General features: G+C 39.2%; 2 protein-coding genes across 3 annotated transcripts in view; one reads left to right on the top strand and one right to left on the bottom strand.

Moving 5' to 3' along the window:
- Positions 1–21,714, bottom strand: part of LOC115435617 (aldehyde dehydrogenase, mitochondrial-like) — a 534,672-nt gene that overhangs the window by 382,417 nt on the left and 130,541 nt on the right. The window lies entirely within an intron of this gene.
- The window catches only part of LOC115435619 (zinc finger protein 664-like), a 493,117-nt gene that overhangs the window by 376,421 nt on the left and 94,982 nt on the right, over positions 1–21,714 (top strand). The gene's annotated exons all lie outside the window — the stretch shown is intronic.

Raw genomic sequence — 21,714 nt, 5'->3', positions numbered from 1 at the left:
TACAGCTAAAACAACCCTGAGGGCAAGCCTAGCGCTGCTCATGGGTCACATGGTTCACATCACACAACCACTGCACAGTACATGTTTAGGCCTGTGTTCATGAACTCTGAAAGACACTTCAGAGACATCACTCCTTCTACGTCCTCACCTGAAGAAAGGGCCTGGACTCAGCTGATGGTCATTACACACACCAAACAGCCATCTCAAGCAGCGTCCCTGACTGTACTGATCAAAGTTATCCTTGTATTCTGTCAGGTTCAACGTAAATATTAAGTGTTAATTATGATGTAGGCCCAGACCACGGCCCCCGTTCAGGGGGCCTGGATTTAGTGACCTCAGAGCATCCTGTGGTGCCTTGTTCTCCTGTCTATTTTCATAGTCATTCCATCTTTCTTGTGCCCTTACTCCTACTTCTGAGAATGCCACTACAGTAATGAAGACAACACATAGGGAAGCCACAGTCAGAGAATTGGGTCAATCTTCCTCAACACAGGTCATCTGTCACTAACTCGTGTTGTAACAAGTGTTTCCTCCACTAAAGTTCATCTACTCAGATTTATTTAACAAACTACAAAAAATAGAGAATAAAATACATATGAACTTAAGCACACAGTCCAAACACAGCCAGAAAAACTGTGAGCTCCTCTGGGCTCTAATGTCACATACCCCCCAGGCTCGTAGCACCCCCCAGCTCACCTGAGCATCTTAAAGCTACAAGGTCTTATATTTAGCCTTAGCAACTGGTCTATGCATTGACATGAAGTAACTAAAATGCCACGAGCATGCAAATTATAAAGCAGATATTATATTACAATCATTTGACACCTTTTTAAATGCAATTAAATGATGAACTTTCTAATCACTAATTAATAACAGAACTGAACTGAAAAATTAAAATCTGTGAAAATCTTTATATTACAACACTGTAATTCTTAAACCTTTGCTCTGAACACACCATAAGGTCTACAAAGGAAATAAAAAAAACAAAGATATTACTTTAACATTCTATCCCTTTGAGACTTAAAATATTCCAATAACAACTGATCTGAAGTCTGAAAATGAATTAACTTTACTATTCAAATAAAGTTACAAAATGAGCCTTTTTAACAGTTTTTAACAGTGACAATCTCCAGTGGGGTGCTATAATATGAGGCCTACAACATAACTCCCACAAAAATGTGCAAATTGTACATAACCTACAGGTTTGAAAGTTTTTGCTGACATTCAAATTTACTGCAGTTATTGCAAAAGAAATCTTACAGCTTTTGACAATGTTGCTAACCTTCACATACAGGCCTACTAAAGACAAACTCTGAAGACTTCTCAAAGTAAATTCTAATGTGACTCAGTGTTGCACACAAATAACATAAACACTGACAGTCCTTGTGCTTTTTCAACTAGGTGCAATGGGTACAAGCAGAACTGGCTCTGACTTATATTTATTCCAGTGATTAAATACATTTTCTTTCCTTTAATGGGAACACTTATTGCACAACAATTTGAATTCTTGCAGTTTGTTGAACAGATATTCAATTCAGTATTCAAAATTCAAAACATATTGCAGCAGAAATGAAATTAATTTTCCCCCTTTCCTCATACAGCCACAGACAACCAGTGACCAAAACCATCTACTGATCTAACCTGTTTAACACCTGCTGATCCACTAATCCTATTAATAATCGTCTTCTACAACATTAAGTCACCAGTAAAACCCATTGAGTTGGATCAATGACAGTAGATGGGAACACTGGGTCTATGTTCAGTTGTTTATGTTTTTTTCTCTTCAGTTTTCTCTGTTTAGATACAATAACCTTTGAATTTACTATGGATATTCATGAAAATTTAAATTAAAAATAGGAAAATACATGATTTATGGTGAAGATGCACAATGTAGAGGATAATATTACAGTTAAAGCTGCTACATCACTTGAGAAAAGTTGAATGGAGAGAAACATTTATTTGGGAACTGGGGCAATAATGCTACTGGGTCTTTATGGGTTAAACAACAGTGCATTTTGAGATTAACAGTTACAGAGTCTGACAAAGTTTAAACACACAATAAATAAATACTCAAGAGTTACGTAACTTTACTTTATACAAAAGTGTATAATGTCACTAGACCTGTCGATAGACATATTAATTTTGATTATTTGTGTTATTCGTCAGTTAATCCTTTCAGCCCTAATTATTTTTCTTGATATACAGAACTTCAAGCCACTCCTTTGAACTAGATCAGACTACACTTGTCAAGATCTGTTTGTTTTTTAATGGCGATCACAAAGGTCTAGTTGATCTCACTGTTCACAATAATCTGGTTTCCAACTCGGTTCAAAACAAAAGAGATTAGTTTAAGATGTGGCTATATTGCTTCGTCCAGAAGCCACCAGTATAAACGTCTTTTTACTTCCTGCCGCCTTCAAAAGGAAAGCGTCTTTTAAAATAAAAGCACCCATTTTTATAATTTCACCAAATGAAACAAAGTCCAAACAAATTGAACACACATCATATTTCAGATCCTTTCCGGTGAACCTCACCGACTCCAAACTCATGTTGCACTTCGGCCCCGTTGGAGATTTAGTTTACCTTTAGGTCCCTTTTCCTGTCCATATGTACGATGACCTCTGTCAAATTGGGCACCCCACAGAAACACAGAAAGTGCACAGACATGTTTGCAGATACTGTCTATTTCACATATTCCTTAAACAACTTTTTTTTCCGGATGATGAGCCTGTTTATCTTGGTATTTGGTAAACCTGTTAACATGTAAATATGAAAATCTCTCTGTTTTCTATACATTTGCTTGGTGATTACTTAAGAGTCTGTCTTCTGGGAAAACAAAGCATTCCTCCATGATGGTTTAGGAAATCTCTACTTAAAACTTGACGGGGGTGTAGGGATGGATGTGTATGATTGGTCTTTTTGTTATGGTTTATTCTTAGTGATCAATGAATGATCAAAAGGGGGGAGTATGTAATGGCAAAATTACTTATATCCATATATATTCATATATATTTTCATATATTTCATATATCATATAGGCTTCTAACTCTATTTCAGATATATTCATGTCACTGTGTATTATAGAGCAGTTTGGACCTCTTTTGTGTTGTGTCCACAGTAGAAGGCCAAACCAACATTTCTCACAGGGGTCTTATCTCTAAGTTCCTGACACTAACCAAAACACTTTCCACTCGTCATAATTTTCTCATGGGAGACAGAAGACTACAAGGTGATTTGTATTTTTGGGTCTCAGTCTTTGTCTGAGGGATATCTCTTTCCATGGAGCTCCAAATAAAGGGATTTCTTTGACACTGAACGTTTGAATTTATCCTTCTTTATTATAGACGAATTAGTAGAGTAATATTTTTTCCATAACACCATAATCCTCCTTTAACGGCATCTGCAGATTATTTGTTCAGCTACTTCTTAATGTAACTTTTTCCAGTTATCAGTTCAGGTTATGTTATTGTCACGTCTGTATCAGTGAAATATGACTTTGTCTTGATTTGATGTGATATCATGTGCATCACTGAGTGTTTGAAAACTCATGGTGATACTGCTCATTTCCTGGAGAAGCAGATGTGCTCCAGGTGCGCATGTGCAATTTGCAATGTTTGGCTCTGAAAACATAGCTGAAGGCAGCCACACGGACATCACTGTGGAGATTTGGGGATAGCGGACCTCCAGACCTCCAGAGAGAGAGATACTGTGTTAATAATAATAACCGGGATGATTTTGGTCACAATAACCGTGATATGAAATTTTCATACCGTTACATCCCTACTTAAGTGTTATTAAAACATAGACTCGCTTACATTTAGTTTCTTTCATTGTTTGACTGTTTTCTAACAGGTTATAGTGATGGAGTGTGAAATGTTATGTGTAGCACAGATTCAAATCCTGAGTTCAATGTTGAAATGTGTCCTACACACAGCACTAGGAGACTCTATGTTTATGTGAAGGTTAGAGTTCACCTCATCCTTCTGCTGTTGGATCACAGACTGTCAACAACATGGCTTCCACATACACTCAACAAAAATATAAACGCACCACTTTTGTTTTTGCTCCCATTTGTCATGAGCTGAACTCAAAGATCTAAAACTTTTTCTGTGTACACACAAGGTTTATTTCTCTCAAATATTGTTCACAAATCTGTCTAAATTTGTGTTAGTGAACACTTCTTCTTTGCTGAGATAATCCATCCACCTCACAGGTGTGGCATATCAAGATGCTGATTAGACAGCATGATTTTTGCACAGGTGTGCCTTAGGCTGGCCACAATAAAAGGCCACTCCAAAATGTGCAGTTTTATCACACAGCACAATACCACAGATGTCACAAGTTTTGAGGGAATATGCAATTGGCATGCTGACTTCAGGAATTTCCACCAGAGCTTTTGCCTGTGAATTGAATGTTCATTTCTCTACCATAAGCCATCTCCAAAGCTGTTCCAGAGAATTCATGAAGAAGACTGTGCGAGGAAAATGGTGGTCACACCAAATACTGACTGGTTTTCTGACCCCCCTGGACCACCCAATACAGTAAAAGTGCACATTTTAGAGTGGCCTTTCATTGTGGCCAGCCTAAGTCACACCTGTGCAATAATCCTGCTGTCTAATCAGCATCTTGATATGCCACACCTGTGAGGTGGATGGATTATCAGCAAAGGACAAAGGAGAAGTGCTCACTAACACAGATTTAGACAAATTTATGAACAATATTTGAGAGAAATAGGCCTTTTGTGTACATAGAAAAAGTTTTAGATCTTTGAGTTCAGCTCATGAAAAATGGGAGCAACAACAAAAGTGGTGCGTTTATATTTTTGTTGAGTGTACTTTGAGTGAACTCATGTACTGTGTGAAATCTGCATATGCATATCTTTAATGTCAAAAAGATTGGATAATCCTAGGATTGATCAGGATCATCAGGCTTGTGATTTTCATTTTCACACATGGATTAGCCTCCATAAAGTCTAGAGCAGGGCTCACCAACACGGTGCCCGCGGGCACCAGGTCGCCCGCAGGGACCACGCGAGTCGCCCGCAGGCCTGTTCTAAAAATAGAACTAGTTCAGGGTTCTCCAACACGTTGCTCGCGATCTACCAGTGTTTCGCCAAGGGTCAATAATATAAGAACACAAAGTTGATTCGTCATTTGGTAGAACAGGTCTAAATTTCCACCCAGTCAAAATTACAAGTGTCCCCCTCCCGAGATGAAACAGTCAAGTAGCTGTCAATCAAACTGTAGCGCTGGTTTGCTGCCTGTCATTAGAGAGGGGCGGGGCCCAGGATGAGCCAGATGCCAGGCAGGTAGTGGGTTTAGCCCCGCAACGATGTGGGCTGAATATAGTCAGGGAGTTATTTTCACCAACGATGAGACACGGACTTCTGTTTGACTAATGTGAAAGACGAGTGTGTGTGTGTGTGTGTGTGTGTGTGTGTGTGTGTGTGTGTGTGTGTGTGTGTGTGTGTGTGTGTGTGTGTGTGTGTGAGATCTGTGTCGCGTTCTGGAAGTCGGTAAAAGATGCAGCATGGAGCGGAATTTCTCCAAAGTTCACAGCAACTTTCCTGGAGATTCTCCAGTGGGAATCAGCCTCCGTGAAGAGAAGGTAAAAGAGCTGAAAACTAAAGTCCAAAAACAACAGTCCATGTTCACTAAACTGTCCAAGACCAGCGCTTCAACAGAGGCATCAGTAAAGTGGGTCACATCCTGGACCAGCGCAAACATATGTACACTATCTGCGCATGCGCTCAGACAGCTGGAGTCGGACCTGAACAGGTGCCTCTGCGTTTGACTCCAGTGTGATGACTGTAGAAGTGACGGGGATGGTGGATTTATGTGCACAAAGTTCTGGTTTTAATTAATATGTTTTGACAGCATATGTGAATTTAGAAAAGGTCAAATCCTTCAGAAAAACAGCAGCACATGCTGGTGAAGTTTTATTGTGTGAGTGACAACATTCCTTTTCACAATTTCAAAGTATTAAAAATGCACATACAGGTGTGTATTATTTGTTTTTAGTAATTCTATAAAAATATGCAGGATTGTTCCATTTCGTAATTTTTGACATAGTATTAAAATATGTAGGAATACAGCAGCAAATGCTTGTATCTGTTTTTTTCTACTTTTGATTTTCTTAATTAAAGTAAAATAATAGTTTCATATTAACACTTTTTAAGTATTGTAAATGTTAAAACAAAGATATATAAATAAATAAAATAAATGAAGACCACAATATTACAAACGTATGATACAAAATATGTGTATGTATGAAAAATAGCTATGTAAATAAATGTTGCTAAATTAGAGTAGCCCTCCGGCAACTGCATTAGGTAAAAGTAGCCCACAGAAGAGAAAAGGTTGGTGACCCCTGGTCTAGAGTCTAATTTGGGATGTGATGAAGACTTGATGCAGCGGTCCCATTCTCCATCATCAAGAATCAAATATTAATGCAACTATGGATGACAACAATATCATGGACCTTGTTGTGACACTACATAAGCATTATGTGGCAAAAAGATGTCACAGTGAATGTCTCCTGTAATCAAAACCAAAGGTGGTGCAGTCAAGTATTGCATATGCAACTTTTTTTTTGGCTGGGCAGTGTATATAAAGGTCTAAATATACAAGCATATATAGCTCTGAATATATACACCAAATATATATATATATGAAAACACTCTATTGAGACACAATTAAAATGACAATTTGTACAATATGTGTTAGACCATATATTATCAATATGATAATTAAGGGAATATACATAAATAAGTGTGAAAACACAGTTGTGTTATTTAAAATGATGTGGTTATAATGAGGCAAAGATGGTTAAGTGTAAACCATGCAGATAGTTTAAGTGTATTCTGTGAAATTTGTACACTGTATTTTTCATTCAGCTAAAGACACCTGGATGAATTGGTATGAAATCAGATTTATCATCAGTTTCATCTTCACTCTTCAACTGTCAGTTCCATTAAACTGATCTTGATCATCTTTTTGCAGGAGTCTGGGTTGTACGGTGGTGCAGATGCTGACAGAAAAGCTTCCCTGGGCTGAATTCAAGGCCATGGTGGCGATATTCAAGATCACCACCCAGCCCACCAACCCCCTGCTGCCCTTGTACACGTCTGAGCAGGCGCCAGACTTCATCCACTGCATCTTCGTGAAGGCTAAACACAGGACAAGCGCAAAGGAAACGGTTTAAATTTAAACCCCTAGTATTATTATAACACATTAAAATATTAACGTCTTTTTACCTTTGCATTCGGGGTTAGTAAAAAAATTACAATTGTTATAAAATTAATTATATAATAATAATAATAATAATAATAATAATAATAATAATAATAATAGGGGTTTAAATTTAAAGCTTATAAAAACTCGGAAAAGACAATAAGTTATGATCAATTGCCATGAAAACCAGATTCATAATTCAACAGACAAGTGAGAAGATGTCACAAAGAATATACATATTTCAGATCTATGTTTGTAAATTTATATCTTTATATACACTGCCCGGCCCAAAAACAACTCGCACATGGAATATTTGACTGCACCACCTTTGGTTGTGATTACAGGAGACGTTCACTGTGACATCCTTTTTATCACATAATACTTATGTTGTGTCACATTAAGGTTCATAATATTTTTCCATCCATAGTTGCATTAAATTTTGATTATTGATGATGGAGAATCAGACTGCTGCATCAGTCTTCATTACATCTCAAATTAGACTCTAGACTTTATGGAGGCTAATCCATGTGTAAAAATGATGTCTCATTGTCCCTGAACCATTCTGTCACAAGCCTGACGATCCTGATCAATCCTGGCATTGTCCAGTCTTTTTGACATTAAAGATAAGCATATGCAGATTTCACACATTTCACACTCCTTCATCATCATAACCTGTTGGAAAACAGTTAAACAATGAAAGAAACTAAACGTAAGAGAGTCTATGTTTAAATAACACTTAAGAAACACCCAGTGATGACAGACAGATGAGACAAATAAGATGTGACAAAGAATATACATAACTATGGAAGTTTTGCTGAATGTAACCCTTTGTTTCTTTCTCCTGATTTGCCAAACAAAGGGTCATACTGTTGATTGGCTGAAAATCGACGGGTGACATATCCAGGCTCTTCTTGGAAATTTTATGTGTTGTTGCACCTAGCTTCGTAGCAGATCCTACTGTAGTTTACCAGCTAGTGATGATGAGAGGATGAGGAAGAAAGCTCTGCTGACACCGTCTTGATTATATAAAAAGATTTTGTTTAAAAGTCCAGCATCATACAGGCACCATGGTCTGCCTGGGGAACACTCAGCCAGTATGAAGTCCCCCAATCCATACGTGACATGCCCTTATATACAGGGGTTGGACAAAATAATGGAAACACCTTCACCTCAAGATGATAATGCCCCAATCCATACAGCTAGAATTGTTAAAGAATGGCATGAGGAACATTCTAATGAAGTTGAGCATCTCGTATGGCCGGCACAGTCCCCAGACCTCAACATTATTGAGCATTTATGGTCAGTTTTAGAGATTCAAGTAAGACGTCGATTTCCACCGCCATCGTCTCTAAAAGAGTTGGAGGGTATTCTAACTGAAGAATGGCTTAAAATTCCTTTGGAAACCATTCACAAGTTGTATGAATCAATACCTCGGAGAATTGAGGCTGTAATTGCCACAAAAGGCGGACCTACACCATATTAAATTATATTTTGTTGATTTTTTAAGGTGTTTTCATTATTTTGTCCAACCCCTGTAGGTCTGTTGTTTACATCCGTGAACATCTGGTATCGCTTATAGCGTATTGATTGTCCTCAGTCTAAGAGACCCCCAACATTCATGATGCCCCCCCTTGGTATGGCCCTACCTACATTACTGTTGAAGTTAAAATCTGTTTTATGCCATGTGCTGAAACCTTTAGATTAAGTGGCAACCATGGTCAAATCATCAGTAAATACAGAGAGGATCTCACACCTCATTTTAAGAGTGAGATAAGGCATCTCAATGCCATATTCTCAGCCTCATTTCCCTCATACACCACATGTCTCAATCTGTTAAATGAAATCTACAGTATGCAACTACAGTACGATGACCAAATGTTCTCTTTTGCCTGGACATGTCCTCATTTCACATCCTGTACAGAGCATCTGGGCACTTTTTCTAAATTAGCAAAAATGTCTGGTTTTCATAGTTTTTCACAGGAAAAACAATTTAAATGCGTATGTATCGGCACCAGCGTAATTTCGATGTCTGTTCATCACTGTTTGTGCAATTGGAAAAGTTCAAGATCCGCTGGAAGAAAAGACTTTGCGCTGTCCAGTGACGTATGGGACATTAGGGCAGTGAAAGGCACTGACCCACACCAGCCTATCGATGTTGGGGTGGACGTACCTGTCCATAGACACACTGCAGCAGAGGTGGCAAACATACAGTAAGTTGTGACAGTAAAATGTGACACTATCCCTCTGCTGAAAATGAAATTCAATGTCAGGGTGATAACATCTGACTTGGAGCATCAAGTACTGAAATATTTTTGAGAAACAAATGTTCATATCAATCCTTAGACAAAAAACATTTATTGTCTTGGTCAGCCACAAAATATCACTGCAAATAAAAGATATCAATGGATAACACAGATAAAGAGCAACACTAAACTGTTTTAGATTACTAATTGGACATATTGAGACATATTAAACATTACATATGAGTGAAAATTCTGGCAGAAGAAATGTTCATATTAAAAGTTCTGGCCAGTTAACACCCAAAGCATGTGACATTTTAGTTTCATGTCAAGTTATATAACAGATAATTATGCAATCTTCAGTATTCATTTCTCCATTTTATCCATAACTCATTGAAACATACGGTATCTTTGCCAATATTTGTCCAATTGGATTACTTTTTGCAGGAGATGGAAGCTAAGACACTGAGCTTTCTTGTATATATATTTTAGCCAAATGTATGGAGAATTTTGAAGAACAAACATTTATTGAGGTCATGATCATGTATTGTGATATGGGTGTTTATTGTTTATATCATGCCATACTTTACTCTAGTATATCTCTAGACACAATAAGGATAGATGCATTGTTTAAGAAGTAAATGATTTGGCATACAATTAGTTTTTATTTTGTGCTTTATATGTTCAATTATCTAGAAAAAAAAAGGAGGATTTAATGAGTTTTTGTATCAAATGGTAAAATTACAGATTTTCCATTTAGCCATTTTGTATGTTTTACAGTGGGTCAATAAAACTGTTGATATGTCACAGTGAGTCCTAGTTTTTTTTTTTTTGCTGTTACCAGTTATATTTGTAATCTAGACATCCCAAAGAATCCAATGGTACCAAATTTATAGGACTGTGGGGGGGGGGGGGGGGGGGGGGGGTGCATGAGGGGCCATCCTGGCCCATGGCCTAATACAATTTACTATCACTCACTGAGTCTATCACAGAGAGCGATCAAACAAAAAGATGGGCCTTAAACAGTATTTAAAATGGGAGTCAGTGGTCATGATTGGGGGGGAGGGGGGCAAACTGAGGTGGGAGGGACAGTAAGACTTCAACTGACCAATTACAGCCAGGCGAAGAGAAACATGGTAGGTGCACCTGATAATCACTAACGACCTGTGGACAAGATCCAACCAAGAAAGAAAACAACTGTGGGGTCTGTGTTTGTAGCAAATGACACTGAATAGATGGAAATTCACTAAATCCATATATATCAATAATACAGTTTTTCTCAGTCGCTTTGGTACATTTCTCAAATCATCCTTGACATTTGCAAAACAGTAAGTGCATTTCTCAAAACAATTCAAACAAATAGCAAAACACTATAGATTACTGTAAAAGCCAGTCTCTTGCTCAAAATCCTTAGTTCATCTCTCAAAAGTAAATATCTGTGTCAATGAACATGTCGTTGCCATCAGAATGACAAGTCCTTGTGTCACTGTGTATGGATAAGACAGTCCAATTGCTTAGTCATGTTGTCAGTATAACAATGTACTCTACTCTGGAGGTATGTTCTGATGTAAACTATGGCTAAAGTTTTGATGACAATTATTGTAAATTGTAAGTTACACTTTAGTGTATGTGGGACATTGGTTGAAAGAGACTGGACAAGAGTCAAATTTATGTTCTTACTGTTTGTACTGTAATTTGTTGTCAAACCATGTTATTGCGATACAGAAAGGAAAAGACAGCACTGCACAGCACAAAGAAAAAAAAAAACAAAAGTAGAAATGTGATTTCCTTAGGGAAAACTGTCCATGCTGTGCTGTAGGAATTACAGTGCAGTCTTCCTCCACCTCCTGATGCTCCTGTCTGTTGGACCACAAATTGAAGACCCTGGTGCTAAAAGTACTGAAGTCACATTTTTGGACAATTCAAGTTGATCATATAAATATGTCACTATTTGTTTAGCGAAGTCCACCCTATAATTTTTTTTAGCAGACATTTTTTGGGACTTCAGTACCAGGGTCTTCAATTCTCATCCACATCATAGTGAATATCTTCTCTTGATTGACATTTTATGACAACTTGTTCAACCATTTTGCATGTAATGATTTATGCGATGAACTAATGCCTAAATGTTATGGGGGATGAGACTATTCAACAGAGACCCATTATAATACATTTTGGTCAACATAACATAAGCAACTGATAATGTAGGAAACAGCAGAGAATTGTACATAATCATTTGCATGGATGAGCCAAAGCATTTGCAACAAAATGAGAAACTGCTTTTTTGATGTGCACAAGTGACGCAATGATGTGAAGATTGAGGGTACGTTTACACGGCAACACTAGGATCTAATTCCGCAAAGATTTCTCCTTTGCGTTATAAAATCATTCCGCGTTAAGACGAAGCCGCTATGATAACGATCTGCGTTAACATGAGTCCGCGAGGAAGGCTGAATACGCTGTAGTGGCCAGACCAGTAGGTGGCGATGTAGAGCTGTAGTGAAACAGTGGCAGTAAAACACGCGCCTGCGCACAAACGATTTCCGGTTCAAACAGCCTTTAAATGAGAAGAAGAAGAAGAAGAAGAAGAAGAAGAAGAAGAAGAAAGTATTTACAAACAACGATGGCGAGTGGTCGTACAAAGACGCAGGACTTCTTTGTCTGGACAGACGACGAAGTTGGGTTGTTGCTGGATGTGGCCCTGAACTACAAAAGAACCAAATGGCAGGAGAATGTTGACTGGGAATCTTGCCAGTCGAAGTACGCCGACATTTTGGGGGACTTTGTGCAGCAATACCCGGCGAGCACCACTGCAGGAGGGAAGGACTTCCCTCATGATAAATACGGCATAACAAAAAGTCAGGTAACTTCGAAATTAAAGGCCATTCGGGCGAAGTACCGTAAGGCCGTGGACACCGGACGGCGAAGTGGCCACGGACGTGTTGTCTACATATTTTTTGACAAATGTGAACAAATTTGGGGTGGGTCGCCTGCTACAAATGCCTTGGAGGCTGGTATCGAGTCTGAGGACATGCTGTCCAGCTCCGAGGGCCCCTCCACCTCCAGCAGATGTTCGACTCCAGCTGCACAAATGCCTCCGGTGTTGGATCCGGTGCTGAGTCCTGACGATGAGAACGTGAGCTTCCAGCTCCCACCAGAGGTTGTTGGTCGACGCGACATTCTCCAAGTAAGTTCAAGTACTGTTAAACTTTAGAGTAATGCTATGTTTACTTTTGCTAACTTATGTAAGAACGTACTATAACTTTTCAAATACACTCAACAAACGTGGACAAACACAACTGTTGTTGTTTTGTGTTGTTCTGTGCATTTGTGGGGGAGGGGGTGCTCATACACAGGGGTGCATGATGCCCTTTGTTCAAAGTGGTTTACTGTACATGATTAACGTTGTACTCAAACTTTGTGCTTCCTTTTTAATTCATACACTTTCACTGTGCTTCTTTTATCAGACAAGGCTTCTTAACCACAGAAGGGATCAGCTGAAGCGCAAGCTTCAAGGAGACCCAGCTGTGCAGGAGGATCTCATCCTGAAGAAGCGAATGGTGGACCTGCTGGAGGAGTCGGAGAGGAGGACCAGCGAAAGGCTGGACAGGATCACAGACAATATAGCCACCATCACAAAGACAGTTACTGATGTGCTGCATCATATGATGATGCAGCCAAACCCCTTTCCCTTTGCGGGCAGCAGTGGAGGGTACCCAGTCATGCAGGGACCCCCACCTGGACTGTACAACATACAGAACTCCTCCTATGCACAGTCACACTTCCCATTGCCCAGACAAACAGCAGCTGCATACAACACAGGTCGCATGGACGACAACACAATTGCTGGGGACGATTTTTAAAGTTTATGAAAGTGGCACAGTAAACACTTTTCCCACTGCACATCCACTTTTTTGCGCATACTATCTCATTTTTTTTATTAGTCATTTGCCTTTATATACAGGGTGGGGAAGCAAAATTTACAATGAACATTTAGTTGTTTTTTCTCAGCAGGCACTACGTCAATTGTTTTGAAACCAAACATATATTGATGTCATAATCATACCTAACACTATTATCCATACCTTTTCAGAAACTTTTGCCCATATGAGTAACCAGGAAAGCAAACGTCAAAGAGTGTGTGATTTGCTGAATGCACTCGTCACACCAAAGGAGATTTCAAAAATAGTTGGAGTGTCCATAAAGGCTGTTTATAATGTAAAGAAGAGAATGACTATGAGCAAAACTATTACGAGAAAGTCTGGAAGATACTATTAAAGAAGAATGGGAGAAGTTGTCACCTGAATATTTGAGGAACACTTGCGCAAGTTTCAGGAAGCATGTGAAGGCAGTTATTGAAAAAGGAGGACACATAGAATAAAAACATTTTCTATTATGTAAATTTTCATGTGGCAAATAAATTCTCATGACTTTCAATAAAATAATTGGTCATACACTGTCTTTCAATCCCTGCCTCAAAATATTGTAAATTTTGCTTCCCCAACCTGTATATATATATATTTTTTATTGGATTGCTGTTTTTGCACTGAACACTTTTTGTGTAACTGTTAATTCATTGTAATGAAGGAAAAAAAATCGTTGCAGTCTCTTTTCTTTGGTTCTATGAATTGTAAAGCTGGTATACATATATATATATTTTAATGTACTACTGATGCTTGATAGCACAACTTAAAGTATTAACCTGCTTCTTTAATTACAAACAAGTGTGGGTTTACCAAGATAATGCACTTTTTCTTCTTGTGGTGGTTCAGTTGGAATTTGAATAGGTTACACTTATATGAAAAAACCCCATCAAATTAAGGGTTTTGTTATAACTTGGGCCCCTGATGATAAGCATAAGTTCAGTTGGACTTGCTGACTGTCAGGCTTGAATTTCAGTGCAAGTTTCTTCAATTTTGCAAACCTGACCCAAGCTTTGAAAACAATGGTAGCATATTTGAACTGCTAACCATGCACACCCTTACTTGTCACTGATCCAAACTCTATTTATATATATTTAAACCATCAATTTCCTTCCACAGAAGCACTCCCCAAAATGTGGGCCACTGATTGCAAAGGAAATGTATTAAAATAGGGTACTAAGGGTTAAGGAATCTGGTGAGGATTCTCCTGACTCTCTTTCCACCTCCTTCATTACAGTCGGTGATGTAGTTGTTGCTCTGTGTGGGAGGCTGGCAGTCTTTGTCACAGTGAATGGCTCCAGAAACACTATGTTCGTCGAGAGTCTCCTTATTTACCTCACAGTAATTGTGTAGAACAAAGCATGCATATATAACATGGGGCAAGTCGTGTATATTAATGTCCATAGGCCTTCTGAGTGATGCAAACCTGGCTTTGAGCCGCCCCAACGCACACTCGATAACCATGCGGGCTCTACAGAGACAAAGTCCAAAGTATTGTTCTTGGGGAGTGGATCCCCCATTGCAGTACTCCTTCATTAAGTAGGGCATTAGAGGGTAAGCAGGGTCACCCAAAAGATTAATGGGTATGGCCTCTTCGTCGTCCAAAATCTTCTTCTCCATGGATGGGATCTTTCCGGTCTTTAAGTGTGTATTTACCTTAGAATTGGCAAAAACACGTGCATCATGGACGCTTCCAGGCCACTTTATGACAACATCCATGAATCGGTAATTGTAGTCACATACAGCTTGAACGTTGATGGAGTACTTTCCCTTCCTGTTGAGATAATCCGTGGAGTTTACAGAGGGCTGTTTAATGTCGATATGAGTCCCATCCACAGCCCCTAAACACTGAGGCATGCCATGAGCACGTTGAAATCCAGAAACCCATGCCTCAACTTTGGACTCACAGAATGGAAGCTTGATAGATTTTGGACCAAGGTGAGACGTAATAGCTTTGCATGTTCGTCTCACGATGATCGACACAGTCGCTCGTGATAATCCAAAGGCATTTGCAGTTTTCCGTAGCCGTCCTTCGTCACTCAGATAATATAGCGTGCACGCCACTTTTTTCAGAACCCCGACTGGTGTTCTCATATTCGTCATTTCCCCCTCAATGTAAGGACGAAGTTCTTCGCTGAGAGCAACAAGAGAGGCTTGAGACATGCGGAAGTTTTCCGTCCATGCATGCTCGTCGGCAATGCCATTCACAAAGTTATCCCACCAGCAGCTTGTCCTCCCCGGTCTGGTCCAACACCGTCTCCTAACTGTCCTCCTTCGATGGTACGTTAGGGATTGACTCAGGCATTGGCGAATATAAGAAATGCGTCTCCGCTGGTAAGAGTGTAGACGCAGTAAGTCTAACTTTTGGTGGAGAAGCGACAGCAAACTGAGCACAGTTAGCAGCACGTATGTTGTTCTGAAACTGGCCATTGTTGTTGTGGTTGTTCCTTCTTTTTCTGCAGCTTTATTGTGTCATAGAGGCTGGCAAACCAGCTTGGAGGCGCATTACCGCCACCAACTGGCCTGGAGTGGGTTAACTGGCGGTTCTTGGCTGCGCGCGCATGCGGTGACGTCATATTTTGCCCCGGAACGCTCCGATTCGCGTTAACACGGAGCTGAAATGCGGAGCGTATCGAAAACATCCCACCCTGGACCCTGGTATCAAAAGTTTCCGGTTTCAGGCACTCTAGGCACCGTTTCCACGTTAACAGAAGGCTAATCCGCGATGAAATCTTCCCGGAGTCGACTGAATTCTACACCGTGTAAACGGCCCCTGAATAAGTAGTTTTGAGAATTTTAATTCTGATCTGAGAAAAGTACCAAAGCAACTGAGAAAAACTGTAATAGTTGACAAGAAGCCTATCTCTTGTCCACCCCTCTACCAGGTGTCATTGTAGAATTTTCTGTAAAAGACAAAACACACAGTCAATGAAAACCTGTTTATAAACATTTCTCCTTATGGAGGAGACATGGGTGTCCATGTTAAATTCACTGGGAAACCACGTCTCAAATAAACTGATGTCAATCCCTAACCGGACATCCTATTTCAAAAATTCTTGCAGGTGAGGCTTGTGATGAGTCTTCTGAATGTATCGGTGTAAAAAATGTGGGAAAAAAAGTCAGAACTGAATAAGCAGTGACTGTGGAAATTAGAGTTAGTCAAACATGTTAGTGACAGAAATTTAACATTGGAGTGAATGAGAGAAAAATCATTACTCTGTGCACTTAGACGTCTGCAGATAAAAAATGAAATGTTTTAAGATAAAAATGTGAATAGTCTTTGAAAAGGAAAAGTTTTTTCAAAATTTCTGGTGTATAAATTGTTGCTAAAATCCTTGAAATGTGACAGTTATAAAGAGTAGTTTCTAGATTTTCTAACATAAAACCCAATCCTGTTCCCCATGTATGTGAATGAGGTTTGTTGTATCGCATCCTCAACCAATATTTGGTTGCTGTGAAAAATTATGTCACATCATTTGATCTTATACAAACCTGGAAAATAATATATTAAAAAAAACAATCTTATATCCATGATGAGGCTGGCTGTAATGCAACACACACACACACACACACACACACACACACACACACATATATATATATATATATATATATATATATATAGTACAGGCCAAAAGTTTGGACACACCTTCTCATTCTTTGCATTTTCTTTATTTTCATGACTGTTTACATTGTAGATCCTCACTGAAGGCATCAAAACTATGAATGAACACATGTGGAATTATGTACTTAACAAAAAAGTGTGAAATAACTGAAAACATCTCTTATATTCTAGTTTCTTCAAAGTAGCCACCCTTAGCTCTGATGACTGTTTTGCACACTCTTGGCATTCTCTTGATGAGCTTCAAGAAGTAGTCACCTGAAATGGTTTCCTAACAGTCTTGAAGGAGTTCCCAGAGATGCTTAGCACTTGTTGGCCCTTTTGCCTTCACTCTGCGGTCCAGCTCACCCAAAACCATCTCGATTGGGTTCAGGTCCAGTGACTGTGGAGGCCAGGTCATCTGGCGCAGCACTCCATCACTCTCCTTCTTGGTCAAATATCCCTCACACAGCCTGGAGGTGTGTTTGGGGTCATTGTCCTGTTGAAACATAAATGATGGTCCAACTAAACGCAAACTGGATGGAATGGCATGTCACTTCAGGATGCTGTGGTAGCCATGCTGATTCAGATTGCCTTCAATCTTGAATAAATCCCCAACAGCGTCACCAGCAAAGCACCCCCACACCATCACACCTCCCCCTCCATGCTTCACGGTGGGAACCAGGCATGTAGCATCCATCCGTTCACCTTTTCTGCGTCGCACAAAGACACGGCGGTTGGATCCAAAGATCTCAAATTTGGACTCATCAGACCAAAGCACAGATTTCCACTGGTCTAATGTCCATTCCTTGGGTTTCTTGGCCCAAATAAATCTCTTCTGTTTGTTGCCTCTCCTGAGCAGTGGTTTCCTAGCAGCTATTTGACCATGAAGGCCTGATTCACGCAGTCTCCTCTTAACAGTTGTTGTAGAGATGTGTCTGCTGCTAGAGCTCTGTGTGGTATTCATCTGGTCTCTAATCTGAGCTGCTGTTAATTTGCGATTTCTGAGGCTGGTGACTCAGATGAACTTATCTTCAGCATCAGAGGTGACTCTTGGTCTTCCTTTCCTGGGGCGGTCCTCATGTGAGCCAGTTTCGTTGGAGCGCTTGATGATTTTTGCGACTGCACTTGGGGACACATTCAAAGTTTTTGAAATTTTCTAGACTGACTGACCTTCATTTCTTAAAGTAATGATGGCCACTCGTTTGTCTTTACTTAGCTGATTGGTTCTCGCCATAATATGCATTCTAACAGTTGTCCAGTAGGGCTGTCAGCTGTGCATCAACCTGACTTCTGCACAACACAACTGATGGTCCCAACCCCATCAATAAGGCAAGAAATTCCACTAAGTAACCCTGACAAGGCACAGCTATGAAGTGAAAACCATTTCAGGTGACTACCTCTTGATGCTCATCAAGAGAATGCCAAGGGTGTGCAAGGCAGTCATCAGAGCTAAGGGTGGCTACTTTGAAGGAACTAGAATATAAGAGATGTTTTCAGTTATTTCACACTTTTTTGTTAAGTACATAATTCCACATGTGTTCATTCATAGTTTTGATCCCTTCAGTGAGAATCTACAATGTAAATAGTCATGAAAATAAAGAAAATGCAAAGAATGAGAAGGTGTGTCCAAACTTTTGGCCTGTACTGTATATATATATGTATAGTATTGTTATTCATCATTTTTATGTTTTTCTGTACTGTTAAAATGTTCTTGTGTGGAAAATTTCACCGTAAAGTTGTTTTGCATGGAAGTTATCTGTAGTCTGCATATTTTTATTGTGCCAAAAAGTTGTTTTGATGAGGGAAAATTCTAAATAGTGATTCACACTCCCAGCAGGTGTCCTGGAGCTAAAATGAATCCCCAGTGGTAGGGGTAAAAGGGGACATGTAGTTACCCCTATGAAACATGGGCGGGTAAAGGTAGGGGTTATGTGACTGTAAACAAGAACCACCTGGAATTTTATCAAACAAGATGGAAAGGTCACTCATTTCACATCAGTTCATAACTTCAGTCCTTCCTTTCATCTCTTCCAACATTTTTTAACATGTGAGGTCAGTTTTCCAGGAATAGATAACAGGAAAAAAGAAAGTGACATGGTATGAACAGAAATGAAATGAGTGGCCTTTCCATCTGTAAAAACATGGCCAGTGGTCAACACCACCTCTCATGATCCAGTGGTAAGGTTATGTGCTTCAAAAATGACAATTTTTGAATTTGCTGAAAAAGTGTCCTGGGTTGCTAATATTGTTGTACAGATGCATTTCATTATGTTTTCAAAATATTTAGCCATTGGTCATTTACACCTCCAGTCATCATGTGATTGAGCTGTTTTATATGCTTCAAAACTTGAATTTCTCACAATGTTGTAAGTTTGCTCCAAAAGTGATTAATGTTACGAACAAGTGGTGCCAGGCACAACAAACCCCGCCCCTCACACGTATTGTAGCTTATTTTGGCATCGATCCAGCTGATGTCATCATGTCTATGCTTGTGCTGATGTCAGCATATCAACTGCCTCTATATATGTGCCAAGTTTGAAGTAAATTAAGACAAAATTAATGTTTTTATAGACATTTGAACTTTTGCCCAATATAAGTAAATGGGAGAAAAAAAAATCATAAGAAATTTGAACTTTGACCTACTGTTCCCAAAATGTAATCAGATCTATTCTGGATCACTAAGAATCTATAAACCAAATTTGGTATGAATTCAACCAATAATTTTCCTGCTAGAGTGTAAACAAACAAACAAAGAAACCATCAAACACACCGAACCAAAAACAATACCCCATGCCTCCCCTTCGGGGGTGGGGATGTAATAATGGCTCTCCAGAGTCATTTCAAAGTGTTTCTAACATTAATTCCAATATCATTAATGCCTCCCAGGGGTCAAGTGCCAAGGCTGTAGTATGTACTTCAAAAATGGCTATTTTTAATGTGTTTTATATGTTCCAGATTTAATGTCATAGATTGACTAAAAAAGTGGTCTGGGTTGCAAAAAATGGCCATCCAGAGTTATTTCAAGGTATTCTAAATGTTTATGCAAACAGTCATCATTACAATGCAGTGGTCAAAAGGTAAGGCTTTAGTTTCTGGAGTCCCCCACCCAAAGTAGTGTTAAAACCTTTAAAATGAGCTTCAACAGCTCAATGTGGTAGAAGGTTTGCAAGGTAACTTCAGGATTCTGGTTCAAATCTCATGCTACTTGACAGCAGTCTTGCAGTCTTACACACTTCCCTGCATTTAGAGAGCAGTTACCTACTGTAAACCCCATAGAGACTGTGTCTGTCCCTCAACCATCAAAAGTTCATACATTTGAACTAAAGAGAAAAACAGCTGTACACAAAAACCTAATTAAAAAAAAAAACACTATTCCAACAATCCAAAAACACAAGAAAATAAATGTGGCCTCCTGAACATCAGATCTTTGTCATCCAAAGCTGTACTAATAAATGATATTGTATCACATTATCATACAGATTTATTCAGTTTGACAGAAACCCTAAACGAAGCTACTCCTCCCAATCACCATAATGATCTTATTCCTCAAGACTCAATCTGTGGAGGGGGAGTCACAGCCAATTTGACCTGGTGCTCAGAGTGTAGAATGTGATCAGGGAACACAATTCAACACAATAAATGACCCAAAACACATCATATGCAGATTTCACACAGTATATGAGTTCAGTCAAAGTATATGGAAGCCATGTTGTTGACAGTCTATGATCCAACAGCAGAAGGATGAGGAGAACTCTAACCTTCACATACACATAGAGTCATCCTCCCAGTGCTGTGTGTAGGACACATTTCAACATTCAATTCAAGATTTGAATCTATGCTACACACAACATTTCACACTCCTTCATCACCATAACCTGTTGGAAAACAGTCAAATAATGCAAGAAGCTAAATGTAAGAGAGTCTATGTTTTAATAACACTTAAGAAACACTTAGTGATGCACATGATAACAAATCAAATCAAGAAAGAAACATATTTTACGGATACACACATCACAACAACATAACCTGAACTAATAACTGGAAAAAGATACATTAAGAAGTAACTGAACAGATAATCTGCCTTTAAAGGGTGATTGTGGTAAATACTTCTGTCTTGTGTTTCAGGTCCACTTTAGAATTAGAATAAAACAAGGCAATAAAGTAGAACATAGATCGACATTACATGACAAAATGTTTGTATCGGTTCTATTGATGTCCTGAACTTTCTGATACATCAAATGGTTCTTCTTTACCACACATTCATCTGCAGTTCAACACATTTTCAATCCAATCAAGCACATTCTGCAGGTCAGGGTTAGACCAGTGTAAAACTGTTGAAACCAGTTCGATGTAAAGGAAAATACTGGACTGGACCGGTACCAGATTGGACCACTAGATCAAGCACTGACTCACTGCGACATCGTCTGACACTCAGTCTGTCATGTCTCCTCTGGTGGTAGTGAACTTCCTCCTCGACTGGAATGTGATCTCCTTCATGTTGTTGGCCTCAGTTTGGGACTAAATCACTACCTGCTCATCAATCATTCTGTCTCATCCATATTACGTTCATCATGTTGTTTATGACTGATGTAAAACCACATGAATTCAGAATCCTGACACCTCCAAAAAATTGTGTTTTTCAAGTTGTGCAACAGTTAATTCAGGTTCTGTAACATCACTGTTTTGTGACGGTGGCGCAGTAGAGCACACTTCTT

The sequence above is a fragment of the Sphaeramia orbicularis genome, chromosome 16, assembly GCF_902148855.1.
Source record: "Sphaeramia orbicularis chromosome 16, fSphaOr1.1, whole genome shotgun sequence".
NCBI classification, from domain to species: Eukaryota; Metazoa; Chordata; class Actinopteri; order Kurtiformes; family Apogonidae; genus Sphaeramia; species Sphaeramia orbicularis.
This window is presented reverse-complemented; position numbering and strand designations above follow the sequence as displayed.